Source organism: Felis catus, chromosome A1, assembly GCF_018350175.1.
Source record: "Felis catus isolate Fca126 chromosome A1, F.catus_Fca126_mat1.0, whole genome shotgun sequence".
In the NCBI taxonomy this organism is placed as follows: domain Eukaryota; kingdom Metazoa; phylum Chordata; class Mammalia; order Carnivora; family Felidae; genus Felis; species Felis catus.
Window position 1 is genome coordinate 134,664,054 of NC_058368.1, and position 21,879 is coordinate 134,685,932.

The window sequence follows — 21,879 nt, forward strand, 5'->3', positions numbered from 1 at the left end:
GTTCTGTAGCAAACAGGCCTGTCCCATCCCTCTGCCAGGCCCTCAGGCCTGGACCTCAGGCCAAACAGTCAGGACCCAGCTGTCTTAAACTAGAGATGAGAGAGAAGGAGGGTTTAAGGTAGCAGAGACTTGCCTAGTCACATCCTACTGAGCCTGCACACACCTTTCTCTCCTTCCCATGGTGACCCGCTACCACACACGAGATGAATTCAGAATCAGAAACCAATATCAGTAGCTAAAACTAATCACTTATTTTCATATTTTTTCCTTCAGGGTAGGAAAACAGAGTAGGCTATGAACAAAGGTTTTGAAGATAGACGGCCCGTGTTCAATTCCAGCTCTACCATTCACTCGTGCTATGAGTCCCCTCGAGTTCGCTGGACCACAATTTCTTTATCAGTAAAACGAACATGAAAATGGTGTCCACCTCATAAGAGCTGTGAGAGTTAAAAGAGATCCCTGGAAAGCCTCCAGAAAAGTGACTGGTACATAATATGTGCTCATTAAATGGTGGTAGTAGTTGTTGTTATATTTTAATCTTCACAGTGCTTGGTAACTAGCATTTTCCCTGTGGGGGTTGGGTTAGATCTCCCTGTTACATGAGAGGGAGAAATATTAGGTGAGTCTTTTAACAGGCAGAGGAAATGCCTATTTCTGATGCCACAATAGGATTTAACTTTACTCAGAAGCCCCAAGTATTAGATGATCGACTGTTTGGGGAAGCAGTGTGGGTAATTATAATTCAGCTTCATTGGCAATATGAACCAAGGCCACTGTTTCAGTGGCCTCCCTGGGCATTTCATACGGCTGCCCACTGCCTCTTCGTTCCAACTACAGTTTAATCTGCCATTTAGGAACCAGAGATTACTGACATAGTCGAATAGACGTAACTCTTTGTTTTTAGCAGATTTTAGTACATTTGGTGTAAGCAAGAGACATGTCAGAGATATGTGATTTCTTTTTTTCTGTCTTTTTTTTTTTTTTTTTTTTGATATGTGATTTCTGAGAGCGAAGTGGACAATTTCTAGAATTGCCAGCTTGGAAACTGAAATCTGCTGAGTAATCACATGACCTCAGGCAGGGGAACTATTTTGACCACTGCAAAGAGAAGTGGTTTAAAAATCAAATTTTATTATAAGAATGAAATGGAGACTACCTGGTGCTTTTTGCCGTTTGAACAATTCTATATCACATAATGACCCCACCACCCCGGGGGTGAGGCTTTCCTCTCTGGGAAATCTGGACCTGCGGTTACAGCCCTAGGGTCAGGGAAGCCTGTGACCCTGTGTGTGTTGTGAGAAATGTACACGGGTTTCCTGGCAGATTTCCCCTGTGAACAAAAGCAGAAATCCACCAAGAGCACAGGGAAGTTAGATCCATGACCCACAAAGGGGAAGATCGAGCCTGAGATTTGTGTGTGTGAACAGGTGATACTACATAAATGGAAAGAAACATCTTGGCTTCAATATTTACTAGCTTCATGGCTTCAAGTAAATAGCTGAATTATCTTTATTTTCCTCATCTATAAAATGGGAATGAAAATAATAGCATCTCACGAGGCTATTGTTTGAAGCAGTTAACATAGGTGAATTACCTAGAACAATGCCTAGCACACTGTAACTCTATACCAATGTTAGCTATAATTATCAATGTCTGCTATTATTATTATGTTGAAATACTTTGCTATGAGTAAAGACATACACATACAGAAAGCATAGTGCTAGATTGATCCATGTATCAGTTTGTTAAGGTTACCACGGCTTAGTGCCACAGACTGGGTGGCTTAGATGACAGAATTTCTTTTCTTACAGTTCTGGAGGCTAGAAATCGGAGATCATAGTGTGGGCACAGCCGACTTCTGAGCCCTCTCTTTTGGTTTGTATATAGCTGTCCCCTCCCCATGCTTTCAGTGTCTTTCCTCTGTATCTGTGTCCTAATCTCTTCATATAAGGACACTCAGTAATACTGAGTGCATCCAGTGCGTGTTTAACCCATTTAACCTCATGAGATGACCTCATTTAACCTTCATTACGTCTTTGGAGACCCTGTCTCCAAATAAAGTCACATTCTGAGGTACTGGAGCTTGAGATTTCAACATACACATTTTGGAAGGTAGACACAATTCAGTCCATTATTAACTGGGTGTCCGCTTGGTTGTGCTGGAATTTTGCTCCCCTTATCTAAATGGTTCCTGGCTAAAACTGGCCAAAAGACATACTTGTTTAGAAGAGAAGGAGTAGCCACAGCTCCCTGGGGGTCACGGTGGTTGGTAGAATCGACAGACAGATACAGAGATGCCAGTGAAATCCAGCTGGTCCTGGTTCTCCTCTGCTTCCCAGCTCTCCTCGACCCTACTGCCCAAAAAGGGCCCCAAGCCATCATCAGCAATGACGCTGAAGACCCACAGACATTTCCTATCCCCTTCGTGATTTCACTTCAGTGTCTGGACCTGCTTGGCTTCTAGGTGTCACTAGCTGGTGAATCCTCTGATCTTCTGTTTCCCCCGGCCTCCTGCTGTTGAGTAAAGTCTAGTAGCAAAATAAATCCCTTATCCCATAACGATCAAATTGACACTGCTTGCATGATGGAACCCTGACTGAAAGAGGAGTAATCGTGACTGTTATTATTATTGACATACTATCCCTGAACTAGAAAGGAGACTATGCCTCACTCATAAGCATACATTAAAGTTCTAATTATTTCAAGCTTGAGCTCATTCACAAGTCCTCTGAACTAGCCTTACCACTTCCATCTTTCCTGGCTCCAACATGCCCCGCAAAAGGCTGCCAGCTAAAATCGTATTTATGTCATCAAGTGACAGTCAAGGGAAGGCCCCAGTTGACAGCTGAGTAGGAGGCCTAGGGAACAACAGGTTCAGATTAGAGCCAAGGAGGAGAGTTTCCAGAAGAAGGTCTCTAGGAAAAACAAAACAAAAAAAAGGAATAGATGCAAAGTATGGGAAATATTAAGAGGGTCGTTTACAGTGCCACTGAGTCCCTGGGATAAAAATAGTAATGGGGCATGGAAAATTAAGTAAATGGTTTTAAAGAGTAATTTTATTAATTCTAGAGAATACAAAAACATCATACAAGAAAAAAATACTCAAATTACACTCCTATATTCCAAGGTAGAGACCATTTAGGCATAATCATGTAATATAAGTAGATATAATGTTATGACTATTTAATATTAGGTTGTGAAGTAATAGAGAAATGAGAAAGGAAAGGATATAGCAGAGAAGAGGCCACAGGGGACCATGTTGAAGGGTTTGCCATGACAACATATGTAGACGGCTTCTTAAAGAAGTCACAATAAATGGGGAGCTGAAAATGGAGCAGTAACCATGGGGCATGTGGGACAAGGGAAGATTTCAAGGAGACACAGGAAAATGTTTGTATACTTTGGGACTGATCCAAGAGAGAGGAGAGCTGATGGCAGAAGAGGAAGTAACAGAGAAGAATATTTGAGAGGAGAAAGGAGTCAGATTCAGAGCCCAGAAGGAGGAGCTGGGCTTTTCTAGGAGCAGGGACGTGTCCTTCATTTTATCAGGTAGGAAGAAAAAGCCAGGTCCAGATGCATGAGGGTTTATATTTCTAGGTCAAGGAGATGAGGATTTCTTCCTTTCTTTTACCTCATCTCTCTCTTCACTTCCTTAGGTATGAAGTTCCCAAGCACTTTCCTAGAACTATCTCCTCTCCCTACATATTGGAGAAGCCAAAGAAGAGTAGAGAAAGCTGGTCTGAGAGGAGGAGATTTTAAATCAAGATAGAGATGAACGAACTTGTTGGAGTCACACAGCTAATTAGTGACAAAACTAGGACTAGAATCCAACTGGCTCCTAGCCTAGTACTCTTTCACGACCAAATTACCATGTAATATTGAACAGATGGGAGCGATTAGGGTTTAGGACCATTATAAAGACTAACATGACCTGAGTTACATGAAATAAGGAACCAAGTAGAAATACACTGGAGAGATGTAAGCCTCCCTTAGCAGGAAGGAGTAATTTTACCCACTGTGAGCCCATGATTAGATTAGGGTGGATTGAACTGAATTGCAAACTTTTAGAAGGTCCTGCCTTCATTGTCATCTAACCCAGCTGGCCTAGGACAAGACTTGGCTGCATGAAATGGCGCTCCAGGGAGAGGACTGAGATTTATGTCAGCCAGTACTATTTATCAGCTTGAACCCAAATTAACTCTTTAAATTACACAGATCCTCTGGCAATCTTCACTCTGTTCCATTCAGAAACACGAATTAAATATGCTGAAAAGTAGAAAGTGCTTGGAAATAACAAGTTTTATTTCATCTCCATACCTGTGGGGGCCTTGGTGACTTCAATTAAAAGAGGCTCTTTGCCAAAATGTTCTTTCTTTGGACTTTTCCTTCTCGCCATTTGTGTAGCTCTTGTCCCACTTGGAACAGATGTCTTTCATTGTTCTGTATTTGAATTCTCAACCTATCTTGGACCATCATATTTATTTTGATGGACATTTGGTTATCTGTCGTGCCAGTATGATTTTCCACTTGACAGTATTTAATATGATGGCTGTTGAATTATGAACGCCGGCATTGGTCAGGCACGTTGATCTTGCTATTACATAACTTTGGGGAGGGAGGCAATCTTATCGATTCCCACTTGACAAGTCACCATCAGGTTATGCTAACACATAGTCCCTTTGTAATTAAAATCCTTCTGATTTGATATTCAGCACTTAAAATAAATAGAGATTTCTAAATATTCAACCAAATGTTTAATTTTTCCCCTCAGGTTGAACCCCAATATCCCCACTCCCAGTCCAGTGCCTTTCTTATTCCCCATGTTTAGGGCAGAGCTCCTGGACCAGGGAAAACATGGAAGAATCCCATGAGTTGCCAGATGGCCCCAGGCACCAGAGGGAAAATAACCCAACTGCCAATATCCATTTCTAATAGATTTATATTCTTGCTAAATTCTCCTAATCTAATCTCAGACTAGACAAATACAGTTGAATATCAGGTCTCACTCTCACCTCACAGGGAGGCTATGGAGCATCTAGGGACAAATTACACAGTGGGCACCATGGCCCCACTCACCTCACCAGGAAGGTGGTGTTACTTTTGGTGGGGGTAGTGAAAGCGTTCTTTTTTTTTTTTTTATGCTTATTTATTTTTGAGAGGGTGGGGGAGAGAGAGAGAGAGAGCAAGGGAGGGCAGAGAGAGAAGGGAACAGAGGATCCAAAGTGGGCTCTGACCTAAGAGTAAAGAGCCATATGCGGGGCTCAAACTCATGAGACATGAGATCACAACCTGAGCTGAAATCAAACACTCAACCAACTGAGCCACCCAGGTGCCCCAGGAGTGAAAGCATTCTAAATGCAGAAGCCTTCTCTGACCACTCTATCTAAAGAAAATACCTTCCTTTCCTTTCCCTATTATTCTGTGTCATAACATCCTATACATTTTCTTCATTACACTTATCCCAGTAATTTGAATTTCCGTTTTCTTGTGTATCTTGTGTACAGAATGTGTTCCGTTTTCTTGTATATCTTGTGTATAGAATGTATAGTGGAATGTATAGTGGAATCTATACATTCCACTATAATGTAAGATCCCTAAGGGCAGGAGCCAGGTCTGTCTTGTTCCTTATTGAATCCCCAAGTGCCAGAAACAATGCCTGGCACCAAGTAGGTACTAGATAAATATTAAATTGGATGGATGGATGGATGGATGGATGGATGGATGGATGGATAGATGAATAGAAACTACCAGTTCTCTTGTCCCAGAGGGAACATAAGATGAGCCTCAGTGAGCCATCTGTTTGAGAGGAATCCCAGCTCTGGTTAACTAGGTGAGTCTCTGGTGAGACATAGCAGGGAGGATGATAAGGTATTAACTGTTCAGATCCCGCTGAGATTTAAATTTGAAAGAAGTCATAAAAGCAGGTGGGGAGTTGGAGGAGAAACCCACACTAGCAGGAATAAAGAGAACTTTGTAACTAGAAAACTACATTTTCTCATGTATCTTGGAAAACTAAATAAGACACAAAGGGGAGTTGGACAAAGGGGGAATTAGATTGAGATTAGGAGGTATTTCACAAATACATACAGATTAACTATCTGGCTGATTTAAAACAAAACAAAACAAAAAAAAGTGGAAACAAAGTAGACTTGACATGTTAGGGTGGATTGCATCTCACTTCTGTGTTCCTGAGGAACACCTCCCATTGGTATGAAGCAGGGAGAGGTGTCTTTAGGGTCCACTCTCCCACTCCCCACCATGCCCAATCCTGCCCGCACCAGTAGGTTTATGCTGCCAGGTTGCTAATCCAGCTACAAAGGGCTGCTTTCTCCCTCACAGCCTGCTCAATTCATAGAAGATGCCAAGAATTAGACCTTTCCTCCTCCCATTGAAAATATTGCCTGGGTCGTATCTACTCCATCCTGTCTCTACTGGGTCATTCCCATCAGGGGGGAAAATGCTATACTATTCTCATCTTAAAAATAATAATTTATTGACCTCACCTTCCCCTCCAGCTACATTTCCGTCTACTCCCCATTTGTATTCTCTTTTTTTTTTTTTTATAGCAAAACCAATTAAGTGTTTTGTCTCTACTTGCGTTTTCCATTTCTCTCCTTCAGTTGTCTCTTGAATCTACTCTATCAGGCTTCTGTTTCAACCATCTCACTGAATCTGCTCTTATCAAGGTCACCAGTAACCCTTAAGTTGCTAAAACCAGTGATGATCTTCAGTCCTCAGTTTACTTAGCCCATTAGTAGCATCTGATACCCTGAGTTATTCCCTCCCCCTGGATATACTTTCTTTGCTGGACTTCCAGGACACAGCCCTGTCATGACTTCCTGTCTGTTCACCAGTCACTGCTTCTTGGACACTCTTGCCCAGTCTCCTCTGCAGCCTGTCCTTCCATTGGTAGTGCCCCAGGACTCAGTCCTTTGTCCTTTCTTCATCTTGCTGCACTCACCCCTCTGGGGGACCTCATCCAGCCTCAGAGCTTTAATGGCCATTTCTGTGCAGAGGTATTTATGTCTCCAGATTGGATTGCTCTCCTACACTCTAGACTAATACATCCACCTGCCTAATGACACCTCAATTCAGATGTCCACAAATCCAGGTTTTCCCTCCCCTATCTGCTTGTCCCAGTCTTCCCCACATCAGTAATGGCAACTCCACTTTTCCAAATGCTCAGACTCAAAAACCTCAGGGTCATCCTTGATTGCTTTCTTTCTCTTATAACTCCATATCTAAACACCGCAAAATTCTTTAGACTCTTTTTCAAATACATCCAAATTCAACCATTTTCCATCACCTCCTTTGCTACCATCCTGGTCCAAGTCACCAATCTGTGTCACCTGGATTAAACTGAGAACATTCTAATGAATTGTCTTGTTTCTGTCCTTGTTTTCTATTATCAACACAGAAGCTAGAGGAATCCTTTTCAAAAGGAAGTCAGATCATGTTGCCTGTCTGCTCAAAACCTTCCTATGGTCTCACAGCTCACCCAGAATAAAAATCGTGGCCCTTACGATAGCCTGCACAACCTAGGCAATCTGCCACCATTATCTCTCTACTCATCTCTTACTCTTTTTTTCATCGTTCACTTCTCTAGCCACTCTGGTCTTCCCGCTGTTCCTCAGCCTTGCTCCCACAAGCATAGTCCCATAGCCTTAGCACCTGCCGTTCCACTGCCTGGATGTTTTCCCCCTGAATCTCCACATGACTTCCTCTCTCATCCCCTTCCGGGCTTGATTCAAATATCACCTTCTAAATGAGGCCCTCTCTGAACACTTTATTTTCCATCCCAACCATCTCCTCTCCTACCATTTCCCATTCCTCTCCCTTGCTCTATTTTTTCCCCACAGCACTTATTACCATCTGTTTTTATTATTTTTTCTTGTATTGTCTGTCTTCCCACACTATTGCACAAGCTCCATTAGGACAGGAAGTTTCGTCTTTTTTACTCTTTTTGCCTTACCCACAGTGCTTAAAACAATACCTGGCACATGGCAAGCAATCAATAAGTATTCACTGAATCAATTGAGAAAGCCATTGTGTGCCACTGTGCTAATGATTTCTAGTATCTTCATAGGAGCAGCCCAGACTCAACTCATTCCCGCAAGCACAGTTGTCTAACCCAAAAAAGTGACTCTACTGGAGGGATGTCAGACATTCTCTGTCACATAGATTGAGCCTACAGCATCAGACAGTCTAGTGGGAAGATACTGGTTGGAGTATCTGGGGTGGTTGGAGCCTTGTGGTACCCCTCAAATTATACTGCATTGTTGATCGCTGTATGAAAATGACCTAGAGGTGGTAGTAGGCCACATGCTCTCTATGAGTCACACGAAAGATGCAATTGTGCATGACCCTGATGAATATGGTTTAATGGATACCATAGTCCCATTGTTTTCTGATCTAGTCAGACCACACTAGGACTACTGTGTTCACCTTTGAGAGTTGTTTTTCAAGAGGAATACTGTTCAGAGAAAATCAGCCCAGATAATGAAGTATCTAATCGTGGTGTATGAAGAACAGTTGAAGGGACCATGGTGCTAAGTGATTATATCACATTTAAGGACAAAATCTAAAAACATGGACCCCCTGCGACACCACTCACTCTCTCTCCCCCTTTGTCCATGACAGATATTATGAATCAATCATGATTCTGTTTCCCACAGCATTTGCCTAGCTCAGAGCCCTCCAGACAGCCATGATCAAATCCACTGGAATTGGCAACCGAGACAAAACTTACCGGTTATTCTGGCTATAAGGATGGTACGATTTCCCCTATGAAGTAGTTGAAAGCCTGTGATATGAAATAACTGACTGAACAAGTCCCATCCACTTGCAGAGGGTAAAACCAGAACGAGCGAGTGATAAATATCCAGGATGGAGAAGGGCAATCTAAGGGTGACAACTGTCCAAAAGTGAGGTCCTAGAAGGTAGGGAGTTTGGAGGACCACCTGCCAAGGGCTAATGGAGGAAATCTGCTTGTTCGGTGGGAGATAGGAATGGATCATCTCTCAACTTCATCCATCCCTAACATCCAGTAGGTCTCTTCTACTTGGCTCTGCTAGGCAGACCCAGGGAGGGGGGCTGGGAGAGCAAGTCTGCAAAGCAAAATCATTCACCTTTAAGTTGCAGCTGTTGTACTGAGAAGGATAACAGAAAATCAGGACAGAGACGACAATGGGTTAAGCACAAAGAGATAAAGCGATTATTTCTAAGCTTAATAACAATAGCAACAAAAACCTTTTGCAAACACTTTTGGACACTCTTTGACCTCCATTTATCTTTCCTCTTCCCACATACTTTAACCCCCTTTTGGTCAGCAGCCAATTAACTTCGTTAAAAACAGTCGCTGCCAGAAGCTTTGCTTGCTGTGTTCCAAGGCTTGGAAATTCCTTCCCTAATGACATAGTAGAAACTCTGTCGCCACAGTTAAGAGCAGGCTAGAGACAATTACTATATTTAAGTCATGCTTTGCAGGTTATCATAGCCACATCTGCAAGCTATTCCCTGTGTAAAGCATTTGGGGTTATTTGCCACAGAAAACTCATTGGAAAGTGCCAACAACTGCATGAGGACCTGTGACGGAGACTATTCGACGTGGCTCCAGAAGACAGGCACATAACTTTCTTTTCAACAACTCCACACCCACCCCCTTCTTGGAGCCAGGCTCCTCTTATCGAGACAGGAAATCTGTACAAGGGGTGGAATGAAGGGGCGGTGAGGAACAAATCCTCCAGGAGCCACCCACCCACTGGCCTGTGAAAGGAGAGAGGCCAGTCCAGAGAGTTGGTCAGCTTGAGTACTACCCTCTGAAAAATCTCCCCAGCATTTATGAAAGGAAGAAAAGGAAAGAATGAGACTTCCGTGCACGATGGCGTTTTGTAACAGAAATCGGAGAATGTGTTGGGTCCCCCTGAACACTGAACTGCTGACATCTATGGCCTAGAGCAGGTGACAAACTGCTCTGAGCCTCAGCTCCTTCATCCATAAAATGGGATAACAGTGCCTAAACTTAATGCCCAGAGGGTACTGGAAAGACTGATGTCAATAACAAGTGAAAAAGCACTTTGAAAAAAGTTCTAAGCATTATCCAGCGTCAGAATTATTATCACGAGCATTCTTCTGAGCCTGCGATGTTAGTTCCCTGTAAGATTTCATACAGGGATGATGATCCTAAAACCAGGATGAAATAAAGGCCAGTGTCACCGTAACTCTGTCTTACATGGGACCTTTGATTGAGTCCACCCTTTCTGAGTTTATCCAGAATGTACAGCCCTTGAGTGGAGCCCCTGAGCTCTTCAACTGTCCCCTGAAAATTGAAGGTCAGTTATTGTTTGAAGGAATGTCTAGTCATATGAGATACATGCTCATCACAGACCTCTTAGGAAAGAAATCACACTCTGTTTGCTGACCAGTGAGACACCACTTTTTGATCTGTACATCACTCTGCCCCTTTCTCTCATCCTACCCACCCTCTTCTCCCTCCCCAGTGAGTTAGACTTGGTGGAACCAACCCATGTTCTGTCACGGCTATTAAACACATGTGTTCACAAGATACACGGACACCTCTATTGTTTTATGGACTGATTATTCTGGTAGGTTTTTTTCCCTTTTATTTTAAGTCCTTTACATCTCTATTTACTCCCATCTGCCTGAATTTTATTTTTTTTATTATTTTATTTTATTTGATGAACTTTACTTATTTTTGAGAGAGAGAGAGAGAGAGAGAGAGAGAGAGAGAGAGAGAGAGAGAATGAGAACACAAGCAGGGGAGGGGCAAAGTGAGTGGGAGAGAGAGGATCCCAAGCAGGCTCTGCACTTGTCAGAACAGAGCTTGATGCCTGTGCTCGATCTCACAACGGTGAGATCATGACTGGAGCTGAAATCAAGAGTCAGACGCTGAACCAACTGAGCCATCCAGGTGCCCCCACCCCCAAATCTGCCTGAATTTTTTTTAATGTTTTTTTTCAATGTTTATTTATTTTTGAGAGAGAGAAAGAGAGCATGAGCGGGGGAGGGGAGAGACAGAGGGGGAGACACAGAATCGGAAGCAGGATCCAGGCTCTGAGCTGTCAGCACAGAGCCCGACACGGGTCTTAAACCCATGAACTGTGATATCATGACCTGAGCCAAAATCAGATGTTTAACTGACTGAGCCACCCAGGTGCCCCATCTGCCTGAATTTTAATTTTACTCCGGAGACAGAACAAAAACAAGAAGAAATTAGACTTCTTAATAATGTAATAATTATTTAGAAAAAATGAAATTAGGGACTGGCATACCCTGAAAGGAAAGGGAGCAAGAAGATAGGATTGCAGTAAAGGTTAAGGTGCGGTTCATAGATGCTGCTTAACGTGCTGTTGGTGTCGCCCCTTACCACTATCACCTGCTTAACTCTGGGGCCTGGCAAGTGTTCTTAGACATTTTCTAAGACTTCCCAATCAGATTAATGAACTGTTCTAGAGCATGATTTGTATCATGCCCACAAGATAGAGACCTGCAATATTTGTTAATCATCAGGCTCTTTTGGGGCTCCTGGGTGGCTCAGTTGGTTGAGTGTCCGACTTCGGCTCAGGTCATGATCTCACAGCTTGTGGGTTCGAGCCCCGCATTGGGCTCTGTGCTGACCGCTCAGAGCCTGGAGCTTGCTTCCGATTCTGTGTCTCCCTCTCTCTCTGCCCCTAGCCCACTCACATCCTGTCTCTGTCTCTCTCAAAAATAAATAAACATTAAAAAAAAAATCTTCAGGTTCTTTAAATGTTATGGTCACTACAGTCATGGAATTCAAAGAAATACTACATAAAATTAAACACCAACACACCTCCTAAACCAGTTTAACAACTAACGAATGAGAGAACGCAGCGCTATTTTCCGTCGCTTAAGCTAACTCTATCTCCGTTCCACAGAACCAGACATAATATTTAATTCTAATCTGTGTTGTACGGAATATATCATAAGAACAGATATATGCTAATATATTTTATTACAATAAATAGGAAGAGAAAAAGATGAGTCAGACCCAGCCAGTAGACAAGTAAATTCACCACATCTAAGTGTCACTTTAAACCTACGTATTTTATTTCCTGTTGTAAATATGGTTGGCGTGTAATTTGATATGACAATGTAAGGTTGTGACAAATGTAGCTCTGTGTGCTTACACTGATTATTTAAGTGCAAATCGATCACACAACATCAATCCAGAAAGGACAAAGCCTTAGCAGGTTTAAAATGGGATGCATATATATTAGAGGACTGTGACTCCAGCCATCACTCAATAGATATTCCTAGTTCCTTTTCCATGTTCTTTGCCTAACCCTTCCAGTTCCTCATTCAGGATCTTCAAATTTATGGGAATCCTATAAATAGCTAGTCCCCAGCTCCACAGAAGTCCATAAAGATAGTCATAGAGGCACATAAACTTTTTTCAGTATTTCAAAAATCCTAATAGGCGTCATCCATTTGATGTGATAACTAAAATGTCAGTTTCTTTTCTTTTGGTTATGATTGGCTTAATTTAGTTAGCCCATGCTGAGTAGATCTGAGTTGTGACAGTATATGTGAAACTAGCAATGCTCAGTAAATGCAGTTAGATAAATATGTGAAAAGATAAGAGTCCACATCCATGAAAATGCAATAACACAGGAAAATAGTCCTAAAGCAGTCCTGGGTTGGTGGTGGAAATTACAGACACCTCTCAAGTAGCCACTTTTTGGGAATAAGTTGTGGAACAGTTAAGAGATAAGAATGATTTCCGGCTAATATGACCTCTTGGTAGAAGGAATTCCCACTTTCCTGATAAGGTTATGAATGTGCTTTCTGAATTCTTTCTTATTCTCCCCCAGGAGCAAACTCATTGGTACAAACTATATAAATAAAATGATAATTTGCACACACTCACACACAAGCTGCACATTTCAGAGAATATCTAAAGAATGTGGAAGTGAAAATGATCATGGCTGATATGAAACATGAGCCTTTTGTATGGTATGTATAGAACAGACTGGAAATCTTAGAAATGAACCATGACTGAAGTGATGGTTCCTTAAGAGCAGGTCCTTAAAGAGCATCTGTTAAAAGGTACGCATATTTGAAGGACCAGGATTTTCTTTACAAAGGAAAAGATAGCAGGTCAAGGTAGCTAAGGAAAAAGTAAGAGCAAATCAAATAATAAAGAGCAAATCAAGACAGATTTACTCTCCGGACTTCTAATTGAGACCCAAACAAGTTCACTTGATCAGCAGTGGTATCCTTTTCTGGTGTAGGTAACCTATCCTTGTTTTATTCATTCATTTACTTACTCCCTTATCTACTCACTCCTTTTTCTTTTCTTACACAATAGCAATCTTGAGCACCAAGTATATTCTCATACCAGTTGTAGGACTGTACAGATGAATACTGACAAAGAGCTTACGTTATACTGTGAGTAGACAGAGAATTCGGTGAAATCAACATGGTTGAACAACAAATACCTATTCATTGCCTACCATGCAGCGGACGCTCTCCTAAGTGCTAAGACACAGCAGATCAAAGTAGATGCAGATTTTTGCCCTGTTGCAGCTTATCTTGTGGTGGGAAGATTGCTATGGTAAAGATATGCCCAGGGTACTACAGTAATAAGAGGATGAGCAGACCAATCCAGGTCTGGAATCCGGTGATGAAGTAGACTGGATTTTGTGACGTCTGTTGTTCCTCGGGCACGACAGCCACCCCAGCATAAAGCCTGTCAAGAGACTTAGAAAAGTGAGAGGCTTTTATAAAACTGAGTTTTGGTGAATACCAAGTATATGTCGTGAATCTCACAACCTGCTTTGAAGTAATTGATAATGATAGGTCCAGGAATCACTGTTTACCATTGTTATCTCAACAGGTATTATTTAATCCACCCAATCAAATGTGATCTTTTCACAAGTCTTTAGAAAATTAAGATGTGAAAAGTCATTAATTCCCCCCAATCTCATCTTTCTCGAACATAGAACAGACTTCCATATCAGCTTCATTTCCTATAAAACAAGGGATTTTGAGAAGATCAGTGCTGTGATTAGTTCAAGACCAGACACTTTGAGCTTTCCAAGGATGGCACATAATCTGTTTATGTGTCAAATATATATATATAAATTTTCATAAACATATGCATGTAACTTAATTAAACATGGCGTAGGAGATACACATACCATATCATTAGCAGTGGGTGACTCTGGAGTGTGGAAATAAGATTGGGAGTTGGAGAAGAGAGACATTCTATAGTGTGTAATTCTTTAATGATTACCTAGTTATATATTACTTGTATTGTTTTTAAAACATATAACATGCTTATGAAGGCATATTTTGACCCTGGAAAAACAGAAGATAATTAGTATCTTCTAACTAGCTAGAAGATAATTTATTTACCCAAACCACTACATTTTGTTGTAATTATCTATTGGCCTTTTTTATTTTCTTTTTTTTTTTTTTAATTTTTTTTTCAACGTTTATTTATTTTTGGGACAGAGAGAGACAGAGCATGAACTGGGGAGGGGCAGAGAGAGAGGGAGACACAGAATCGGAAACAGGCTCCAGGCTCTGAGCCATCAGCCCAGAGCCCGACGCGGGGCTCGAACTCACGGACCGCGAGATCGTGACCTGGCTGAAGTCGGACGCTTAACCGACTGCGCCACCCAGGCGCCCCAGGCCTTTTTTATTTTCAGGTGAATAACACATGCCTATTTGTTTATCATTTACCTGGAGATTTCCCTGATGAGAAAATACAGAAGCCTTAGCAGGCGCTTCGGAAACTGGGGGTTTTATTAGGGGAAGCAAGGTTGGAGGGAGTAGGGGTAATGACAAGATCTCTTTCTCACCCACTCTAATTCAGTCTCATTTCTTTTCTCATTTGAATACTAATGTGCAAAGGAAGTCAGGAAAATATTTTGAAAAACTGAAATTGTAAACTTAGGGGTGACTTCACAGGCAATTTTTTTTTATCTCTAAAGAAAACGAGGCCTAAAAATGTTGAGTGACTTACCCAACATCAGACGTTCACTAAAGCGACAGGGTGACATTGGAAGCCAGGTGTTTTTGTGTCATGCTATTTCTACTGAACCTCCCTGTCTTTTAATCTCCAAAAGACCCCTAAAGTCTAATTTGAGCAGCTTTAAAATGCAAGGTTTACTGGGGTGTGTGGGTGGCTCAGTTGGTTGAGCATCCAACTCTTGATTTAGGATCAGGTCATGATCTTATGGTTCGTGAGTTCAAGCCCCACATCAGGCTCTGCACTGACAGAGTGGAACCTGCTTGGGATTCTCTCTCTCCCTTTCCCTCTGCCCCTCCCCAGCTCACATGCATACCCCCCTCAAAATAAATAAACTTTAAAAACTGCAAGGTTTACCAAACATCGCTGCAGTGTCTTGCAATTTAGGCAGCAAATCATGAGATGCTCTTCCCATAATGACAAAATTTTATGCCAGGTTCACCAAAAACAGCTTTTTTAAACCTTCTCTGGAGGTCCATGTAACACTTCAACCTCAAATTCGAGGGATTCTTTTAATGGTTGGGCATTTCCAGCTGGTGGTCTTTCTGGAGAGCATACTAGACTGTCCCAATGTCTGTCTTTCAGTCCTCCTCAACTGGAAGACATTCAAGTCTGCACCTGAACACCTTCCTTCCGTGATGTGTTGAATGTCCTCATTTCTCTTCCTTCCTTCTCCTTTCCCTCCAAAATGTGGGGGGGGGGGGGCAGGTGGGTGGCAAGTACAAACCTTTAACCCCATAGTCTTATGGAACAATTTTAAGTGATTTAGACCCCTAACCCAGCTATTTAAGAGTTGAATTCTACAATTGTGAGATCTGCGTGCAAAAACATGCATTAAATTAAATTCAGAGTGACAACAGAAAGGGCACAAATATCTTTATAGGAAAAGTTTGTTGGTTTGGGAAGTGATGAAGGAGGGTAGGATTGCTCAAGGTCATTTTCAATAGGTCCCGTTTGGGCAACAGAAATTTAATAATAAATTTGGTATTGCAAGAGCAGTAAAGATACACACAGTTTTCATCAAGCACTCTGGCTCAAGCACTGTACACATTTTCTAATGTCATTTGTCAAAGTCCTTAAAGCTGATGCTGTTGACAACAGCAGAAGGGCCTGTGAGTCACAGCCCGGGCCTGCAGCTGAATGCCATGTACAAGCTCCATTGACCTAATTGGACTGAAATTCAGAGGCTGCACATTGACTTCTGAAGCAAGTCCATTGGTTGTCCTTCTGGAGTCGACCCTCAGTTCACAAAGATATGAATTTGGACTAACTCCCATGCCCTTCATTTCTTCGAGTTCACTCAAGCGAAGACATTTTTTAAAATGGTCGTGAACAATGGCCATTGAGTAGCATCCTGAGATCAGCTGGACGACCTCAGGGGCTCTTCTCTGAAGTCCTCTTCTGTGTTACTCATTCTTCCTCTCCAGTCAACCAAACATCAGTTTCTCAAGCCCCGTGAGGATCTTTAGGTTGATACCTAATAGTTTGCCATGTTGGTATCCTGCAGATGGTTACAGGATGGACGACAGGGATACATTTATTCCCCAAGTGGAATTTCTTTTAATACGAGGTGAAAACAGCCACACGCTGAAGAAGGCTGCAAAAAATGACATATTGGGTTACGCCATACTCCAGGAGGTATTTTATACTCAGAGCTTGTTGTTCAGCACCCATAATGAGATGAGGACTATTCTCAGAGAAAAATGAAAACTTGTCACTATCCAAAGCTTCATCTACTTAAAAAAGAGTATAGTCTATACATAAGGAGCTCACTTACGGTATAATGGTTACAACCGTACATTTATTTTTCTACCTGATTCTCTAGCAGTTTCATAAATCTATATAAATGGTAAGATCTTCAGATTTCAGGTTAAGATATATTTATTTACATGTAAAATACCTTTTCCCCCCACATGGTATCATGTTCACAATAAATGCTGTAAAAAAGAGCCTATGTTATTTCTAGTTGCATTCAATTTGCCTAAAAGTTTTAAACTAACAGATTTTTAAAAAAAAACAACTTTTTTTTAATGTTTATTTATTTTTGAAGGTGAGAGAGACAGTGTGTGAGCAGGGGAGGAGCAGAGAGAGAGGGCAACACAGAATCCAAAGCAGGCTCCAGGCTCTAAGCTGTCAGCACAGAGCCTGATGCGGGGCTTGAACTCAGGAACCGTGAGATCATGACCTGAGCCTTAACTGACTGAGCTATCCAAGCACCCCCAAACTAACAGAGATTTAAAATAAACTTGGACCAGAAGGGTTTGTTACCTTTATTAAACCATGGTTTTAGTAGAAATGGCTAAATCTGGGGGTGCCTGGGTGGCTCAGTCGGTTGAGTGTCCGACTTCGGCTCAGGTCATGATCTCACAGCTTGTGAGTTCAAGCCCGGCATCGGGCTCTGTGCTGACATGACAGCTGGGAGCTTGGAGCCTGCTTTGGATTCTGTGTCTCCCTCTCTCTCGGCCCCTAACCCACTCACATTCTGTCTCTGTCTCTCTCAAAAATAAATAAACATTAAAAAAAAAAAAAAAAGAAAAGAAAAGAAACGGCTAAATCTGGATGTTGGACTGTTTTGCAGAGATATAACCCATGATAGGACACACTGCCAGCTGAAGGTGCTCCACATAATGACCTGACTTCATGTATTGTGAACTGATTACCACAATCAGTTCAGTTAACATCTAGCATCTCACATAGACACACACACACACACACACACACACACACACACACACACATAATTTTTTTTCCTTGTGATGCAAACTCTTAGGATCTACTCTCCTAACGCCCAGCAAATTTTTGACCTCGGAATGTTTGAGTCCATGTGTCTTGGTTATTATTTGGGAACCTTTTGTATTCCCTTTCCCAGAATTTAGAAGTACCCTTGCAGTCGTTAAAAGTTTGCTACCTTGGGGCGCCTGGGCGGCTCAGTAGGTTAAGCTTGATTTCGGCTCAGGTCATAATCTCACGGTTTATGAGATTGAGCCCCTGAGTCAGGCTCTGTGCTGACAGTGAGGATCCTGCTTAAGATTCTCTCTCCCCATCTCTCTCTGCCCCTCCCCTACTCATTCTCTCTCTCTCTCTCTCTCTCTCTCTCTCTCTCTCTCTCTCTCCCCCCCCCCTCAAAATAAATGAAAAAACTGAAAAAAAAAATAGAAAAGTGTGTTACCCCATCATATGCACAGAGGTGAAAGGTGTACATTTCACCTGCTTCCCACAGTTCCCCAGCTACGACAAGGGAACACGTACAGTGGTGAGCAGCCTACAGAGCTGTCCTGTTCTTTTCAGGAACGCTGACTTTCCCTCTAGTCTCCATTTTCTGGCTGTACTTCCATTTTACTTTTCAACTGTCCCCAGGTACCAATTTTTTTTTTTTTCCTATTTGTGATCATCGTGAAACTGCGAATCGAGGTCCTTTTTTTTTTTCTTTCTCAACCTTTTGTAAGAAGTGGGTCAAAATGAAAAGTGTCGGGAGTTCCAAATTTCTGATTTTTAACTTATCCAGTGGTATATCAGGTACTTGTCATGGCACCGACAAGTTTCCCCTGAGGCTTCCTGATAGTCCTGTCCCTGTGCGTGGCGTCGCTCCCTCACGTGGCTGGCATTCTCGGGTTAATGCGAAACCCCATCTGTCTAACAGCGCTAGACAGGGAGGTAGTGTGAGTGAGCACGTGTTTATCCTTACACATTCCTCTCTGGTGATCTTCCCTTCAAAAGACAGTTGAACAAGAAGTTTCCAGATATGATTTAACAGAACCAAATATTTGGATTTTTTTTTTAAACGAATACTAAAATTCTGACTCAATATGGTACCACAAGCCAAGATGACGGAAGGTGACAAGTATGATGACAAGTCATGGTACAGACAAGTGAATAAGATTTCTTTTCACAAAAGAACGTTCAAACCACGGGCACAATTCGGAAACATCCCCATGAATTAAGGAGTGAAACTCTGTTTTTTTTTTTTTTAATCGAGTTACAGATCCGTGCAGCCGTTTAGTCTCCAGAAATTTCAGTCGACTACCCAGATGGATTTATAACAAACCCTAACGGGGGTAACTTTACATGGAACAGAAGACTCTACCGACGGATTCATCAACCTCTTGCAGACTGCACATTAAAAAAGAAACAAATCAAACGCTGCATTTTCCTCGCAGATGTTAAGCAAAACATATTCCGTCTTACTCCTATAATTACAGCATTAGGAGAGTTTTACCAACATCAAAGTAAATAAAAGCATACCAAATGAAAGCTGATGAAAAACTAAGAGGCTGGATAATAATTTTTTTTTTAAATCTCACAGCCATAGAACCTCTTATTTTTTTTTCTTTAACATTTATTTATTTTTGAGACAGAGACAGAGCATGAATGGGGGAGGGTCAGAGAGAGAGGAAGACACAGAATCTGAAACAAGCTTCAGGCTCTGAGCGGTCAGCACAGACCCCGACGCGGGGCTCGAACTCATGAACTGCGAGATCATGACCTGAGCTGAAGTCGGACGCTTAACCGACTGAGCCACCCAGGCACCCCGAACCTCTTATTGATTTCAATCGTATATTCATTCCTTCCAAAAGGAGAGGGCCGAAGTTCAAATAAAAATACAGCTCTGGTAGAGACCTCAGCTATGTTCTGACCACGTGCTATCTGACTAACTTCCTCTCCAGCATCTGCAGTCGATTTTTTTTTTTTAATCAAATGTTATCATCGGCATAGTCATCATTGTTGTTTTAGCCAACCTTCATTTGAGCTCTTATAGTACCGGAAAAAAAAAAATCAGCAGGGATGACCCAAATCTGGGATATTCAAAGCAAATATTGTACACTGGCCTTCACGAGTGTCGTGCTGAGTACAAATAGCAAATTTGCACAAGTGATTTCCTATCAGTGACACTTCTAGAGGGCCTCGTGGAAACAAATGAGGGTCAGAGAGGACTACTCTCCACAGATTTATTAGCAAATGTCCCTTTTCTTCATCTCCTGATGCCCATAAGACTTTGCCACACTAAGTTGATAGTACTGCTTGCAAACCGACCGAGGCTAGACGTCCCTTGTGCTGTCTCAGTCTCCAAACAGCGGCCAATCAGCACGCCTTCACATCCCTGCTCAGGACTCTCGGTAGGATGGAATGATAGAGCAGCGGTAAATCAAAGCTATAACTACTTCAGCTCCCGCCAGTCTGTCTCCACTCAAAGCGTCCATTTAGCCGGGAAGCACAGCAAAATTTATAGCCTGGACTTTTATTGTGTGGTGTTTTTAACACTGCGAGGAACCCTATACTCATGCCTGAAACCCTTTAAGAAGGGCAGACCCTCAATTTGTTTTAACCTATAGGCAAGTTCAGCCTAGGCTGCAGTAGGCCTGAAATTAATCAGTCTGACATTCACAAATCTCCTTAACTATTACTTTGCATTTCACTTCAGAAGATGCCACAGGTAAAAAAAAAAAAATGATTGTTGAGAGCAATAATTCCATTTTTTATTCATTTCCTTTTTGCACAACAGATTTGTCAAGAATTTCAGATGACGTATGTTGTCTGGGAAATACTTTTAGAATGTCAATATGGAATGTTTCTCTCTCTCTCTCTCTCTCTTTAATTTTCTAGGTGTTTTTTGAAGAGGCTGATGAGGAGATCTATGAAAAAACGATCTTCTCTTTATTCATACTCTCAGAAGTCCTGCTCTGGTACACCATAAAAAATGGCAATGCTCCCCCCCCCCACAACCCCCAAACACCCATAATATCATAATATCATAAACCACTTTCCTGATTTATTTTTTCTCCCTGGCAATTATCACTATTCGACACACTATACATCATACACAATGTTTATGTATTCCATGCATTTATCTTGCTGTGGTGTGCCTTACTCTGTGGAATGTAAGCTGAATGAGGACTGGGAATTTTGTGTATTTTGTTTGCTGCTATATCTCTAGCACCTACAGCAGGACCCAGCATTAGTACGTGCTCAGTAATTACTTGCTGAATGACTACCTTGCCATCATCATACGTTATTGATGTCAGGCAATGATTACCCTATTTCATTTCTTTACTCTTAACAGATTTCCATCCCAGGATCCTTTCCTAAAGCCAGATCTTTGTTCATCATCCCCGCTCCCATCCCATCCATCAGATCTCACCTAATCTAGTCCTGGTAGCTAATCTGATAAACTAACACTGGGGAATAATAGTAGTTGAATGTGTTAACCAGTCACATACAATAAACGATCACTTTGTGATTTGAAACCCAAACCTCCAGCAGTGACTGTTGAGGCGAATCAAGGTCCGAGTGTTCTAATGTATCTTCAACCTACCCCACCATTAAAACATTGGGGGCAGGGGGAGGTTGGGAGGGGGAAGCAATCAGAAGCTTCCAGTTCAATCCACAAAGGTTGTCAAGCTGACAATGGGGCCAGTTATATATAGGGCACAGTTGGAGGGTGGTATTATACTGCCTAGAGGTCAGTACAACTTCTTCTCTAAGGGACCAGATAGCAACTGTTTTAGGCCTTAGGGACTCTACTCACTTCTGCTATTGTAGTATGAATGTAGGGGAATATAACAATAGAATCCTGGTTGTGTTCCAGTAACACTTTATTCGCATAAACAGGCTGTGGGTCAGGTTTCATCCATGGGCCATGGTTTGTTGACCTCTGCTCTAGACCCAGGGAAAATGTGAAGCAATCCCAAATCCTTGTCTCTAGGTTCTTACCATCTAATAGCGTTCTGTTGCTTGATTCGTGCATTGAAATGTATCCAGTAATCAAGTGTATCTGCATATCTAATGGTTATTTTTTATAAAAAGGAAAAGAATGATGAGGCCCATTGCTTGATAAAAAGTAAATTGTCGTTCCTTCTCTTTTTATG